Consider the following 5,159-nt stretch of genomic DNA (forward strand, 5'->3'; position numbering starts at 1 on the left):
GACTTTGTTGATAAGTCTATACTAAGAAGACCTTGTTAGATCTTCTAAGCTTGCACCTTCATTGCAATATCCTGAGAAGATCGTATAGTATTTTGTTTGCAAAATCTTTTCAAAATCATTTTCAAATAATCTAGTGTGCTTCATATTGATAAATATATTTGAAGAGATATTTGTTTATGAGATAAAGGTCTTTGTTGCAATATTCTTTCACTTATATATTATTTGCTGAATACAAAGATTACGCATCTTTTCCAAACCGAGCTCATATTTCATTTGATACTCACATGCTTGAAATATCCTGCTAATTGAAATACTTGATACTAGACATCTTTGTGTGAACTTATTTATTGAACATATCTTGTGATACAAAGACTGTTTGTTTGTCACTCTCACGTAGGCATCATACTGATAGAAAATACTTTTGAGAGTTGAACCATTTAGACCACATTGAGCTTACTTATTGAATCATATTGTGGTGTTTGTTATTGTGCACATTTGGGTGCATATCTATTTTACAAAAAAGCACAATCACTGTACCATCTGATTATATACACTTTTGTTGTATATCTAGGCATGGGCTTGAAGAGAGAGACAAGCCCTGGAATAGTCCTGGATTGGCTTAGACCCGGTTAGGAAAGTTAGGTGCATCGTCTTGTTAAGGCGTATAGGTTGAGGTCAGCCCCGCTAATTGACCTAGTTAAGGTTGAGGTTAGTCTTATGTTAATTTGACCTGATTGTAAACGGTGACGCTCCACCCTTAAGTGAGCTTCTAGTGGAATCCTCCGGCTTGCGAGCTAGAGGCGGGGACGTAGGCACAGTTGGCCGAACCCCGATAACATATCGTGTGTTTGTTTATATTTCTGCAGTTTATACTTATCGCACATGTATATTATGGGTGAATGATGTGTATGACTTAATTTCCATATTATACTTATTTACACATTAGAAAATTGTATAGACTGGCCCTAGGTTGTGTATATACTGTTGTTGGACAAATTAACCTAGGTGAAAAAGTTTTAAATTCCAATTCACCCCCCCTTTTGGGAATACACCAATTCTAACAAATAGTAATATGGGAAATGTCTGTAATAATTTAATGCATATCATGCATGTAAGATCTAATAAGCTCAAAGACGTTAGAATGACCCTAGGTCCTTACACTTGTACGTGAGATAGTCCTCAAAATCACATATATCATTAGGGGAATCAATTGAATTGAAGTAGGACTCGAAGGAATAAAAGAATAGGGTTTCGGGCGATTGAACCTTGGTGTTCGAAACACCTCGATCAACCGAATTGTGGACTAGTCAAAGAGTTGACCTAATTTCGAGCGACCGAACCAAAAAGGACTTCACCGTCCTCGATCAATTGAACGTATACCCTTATCTTTTCCACCAACTTGGTAGCCCGAATGATCACGTTCAAAACTGTTTCGGGCTATTGAATATGTAAGTTCGGCAATCCGAACTGGATATTGGGCCACCAAATTGCAGACTTTTGGAAAATTACCTCAGTTCAACAAATCGAACCTTCATTTAGGCACCCGAACCTTGAAAAATCATTTTTGTTGTTGTGTTTGTTCGAGCGACCGAACCACAAGTCAGGCGCCCGAAACTCTCGGGTTGTTCTAATTTTTATAGTGATTATTTTAAGTAAAGCAGGGTTAATTTTCGTAAACGATTTTAAAACAAATTTAATAATTCCATGTGTATCCCCAACAGTTATAATTTTAATCTTCTCTATATATAGGGGTTCATTTGCTTGGATTAGCACCTAATTAGCACATTGATTAAGCAAAAATCATTTGAAAATTTTTAAGCCCTATTTCTTCATACAAACCTTATACACTCATATACCACGATTCTTTTGAGAAATCAAGCCTTGTGAGTATTTATTAATTGTTCTAGTGTGCTAAAAACCCTCCTTAATTTATTACATATTTGATTTTCGGATTGAGGGTTTAGTTAGGTTTTTCCACCTATTTTAATTAAAAAATATGTGTGTGGGAAAACCTTATAGTTAAGCGAGTCTTTGCATTATTATTGCAAGAATCATTGAGTTTGTATTTTTATGTGTGCAAAAATATTTTTACAAGCCTTTGTTTGAATATCTCTTTATGCCTTGATATTGAGAAAATATTTTTTTAGATATTCTGATTATTCTTGATACAAATTTTTGAAACCCTGAAACTGTGATTGAGATTTCTATCTTTACATAGTTTCAAAGATTAGCTTGTAGATACATTCTTGTGCTTAAATTGAGATAATTATTACCTTGAGTGTTGATTGCACATATACACCATTGAGCTTATTGTTTTTACATTTCTGGTGTGCTTTGATTATTACTGGTACAAATCTGCTTGATTGAGAAACATAATATTTGTAGGCAAATTGTATTGTGATTCTGTTGTATTCCAAGTGTGGCTTAAGGGGGCGATAATCCAGCCCCGAAGGATTGATTGTAAAGGTTGAGGCCAATCTTGTGCTAATTGACCTGGTTGTATTTAGGTGTTGCTCCATCCGTTAAGTGAGCCTTAGTGTAATCCTTGTGCTTGTGAGCCAAGGTGGGGATATAGGCAGTTTGCCGAACCTCGATAACATATCTGGTGTCTTCTCTCCTTACTGCTTTATTGTGTATGCTTAATTAGATTACTTGTGTAGTTTAATTTCCGCTGAATATATATTAATTTATTTTATGTGCACTAGATTGACCTTAGGTTTGTGTAATACTGCTGCTAGCTAGTTGATTGACCTAGGGAATTAATTTTTAAAATACCAATTCACCCCCTCTTAGGATCACAGTAAAACTAACGTAATTTAAAACCTCAAATATTATACACTTGAGTACTAAACAACTGTATTTATATGGGTATCTCAAATATCAATATTTACATAATGTGAAATATAAGAATAATTTTAATAAGTATTATACAAACATTTATTCTAAACTACATTCTCTAATCCCGTCCAGATGCTCGCTATGCCTGACGATGGATTTGTTGAAATAATAAAAAATAAGAATATTTGCCAATTTATTGGCAATTTAAGAGACAACTTATCATTATTTAGTTATCATTCTTCTATAAAATCCAATGAGCAAATGTTCAACTTTATAACTACTATACTATGTATAACTCATTATAATAATATATTATACAGTTGTTTCCAGTATGTCCTGTATAGTTATCTATAATATGTGAATTAATAGTTGGGGTAAGACAACACTCAGTAAATAAAAATTAGATTATTATCAGTATGTGGTTAAGATGAGTTTTACAGTGTAAAAATTCATTTAATAATTTAACTATTAAAAACTGTTGTAAACACCCCAATTTTAATCAGACCGTTTTGGGAATACCCGACATAATAAAAGTTGACTTTGAATCTTGGAAATTGGATGACCCCTTTTAGAAAAATTCAATTTGAGTCCTGGTATTTTTAAAATGAGTCCTGGATATTTTAATTGAATCCTTTTATTTGAGTATTGGTTATTTTAAATTGAGTCCCGGTCATTTTAAAAATCGAGTTGTAGTCATTTAAAAAATTAAGTTTCGGTCTTTTAAAAAAGATAAAAATAAGAATGAAATTTCTATTATTATTATTATTATTTTTAAAATTGAGTCTCAATTATTTTAATTGAGTTGTTTTTATTTTATTTTGAGTTTGGATCTTTCTGTTCCCGGGAATTAAAGGTTGTTTTCTTTTTACCAGGCCTTTATGTTACTGGGCATTTAAATTAAACTGACTTTTGCAAATGAGGACCCATCCATGCAAAGAAAGGGGCGGCACTCTCAAAAGGGTTTTAGGGTTTTATTTTAGGTTTTTGGGGTTTATAAATAAAGAGCATTCAGCCAAGAAGAAGCACATGGTAAAAAAACGAGTTTTTTCCCATTTTATTATAAAAAATAAATAAAATATTAAATAATACTCTGAATAGGAAAAATTTTCCCAAACTAATGCTTACGTAATCTCGCAGCTTAATGTTGTGAGATTTAAGTTGATGACCTGCTAGGAAATTGACGCGTGGCATGAAGGCGAGCAAATCTCGTAGCTTGGAGCTGCGAGATTTAAAGAGAACAGCCAACGAAAAAGAGACACGTGACAGGGGCAGGATCAAATCTCGCAGCTCCAAGCTGCGAGATTTAAAGGTAGCGGTAGCGGGGCTCTAGAGGTAGAAACAAGGGACACCTATTATTATAATAATAGAAAGGAAATTGAAGTAGAATAAAAATAATGAGAATCTTTGTGTGTTCATTGTACAACAGCAACTAATAAATAAGAGTGACTGAGTTTGGCAGTGCAGCAAATAAGACAACTCGCCTTGTTGTAAGATCCCATTGAATTGAATTTATTTACCAGAGAAGAGAAAACTCAGCTTTGTTTATCTTCTCCCTAGGTCTGACGAATCGTTTCAGAGATTTTTTACTGAACTCTTGCAGGCTAATAAATAGATTATGGTTCATGGTACAAGGACCTTTTACCAATTTATTCTACTAAATGTTCTTCTTGCATATAAAGGCCAAAGATTATTGGATTGGACTCTGTACTCACATTATATTTTAGACAATTAATTAAAATTTAAAATTATAAATCATCATAATTTTACAAAGAGTGACTTTGCATTATCCTAACTTTCCCAGAAAATAAAAATGTTAATTCATGAAAAAAAAATCAAATTAGATTTAATAATTTATTAAAAAATCTCAAAATAATAATAATAATAATAATAATAATAATAATAATAATAATTTACTCATATAAAAGTGTGTTATTCCATCATATTATATGGGATAAAATAAAAATAAATGTTCTCGCAATGATTTATGACAAGCTCAATTAATAGTGGGTGTGAAGTGACTGATAGGCCACAGAGCAGGGCATTTATCAGCCATCGTTAATATTAGAAGTGAGATTTTTTTAACTTCATGAGAATTTATGATAAATAGGTTATGAGGTTATGTATTTATGCCAAAAAAGTAAAAAATTGCTTCTTAGTTCTCTGGGTCCAACTACAGATTCCATGCTTCATATGTCAATTCAATGGGATCTTACAGCAAGGTTCAGGCTTCGGTGCGTCTCTTAGCGAGTCTTCTTATTACTCGAGATAAATAAAAGATGTTATGTACACATCCCGTGTTTTCATTGATTAGTTTGGTGAAA

The sequence above is a fragment of the Malania oleifera genome, chromosome 6 (assembly GCF_029873635.1).
Source record: "Malania oleifera isolate guangnan ecotype guangnan chromosome 6, ASM2987363v1, whole genome shotgun sequence".
NCBI lineage: Eukaryota > Viridiplantae > Streptophyta > Magnoliopsida > Santalales > Ximeniaceae > Malania > Malania oleifera.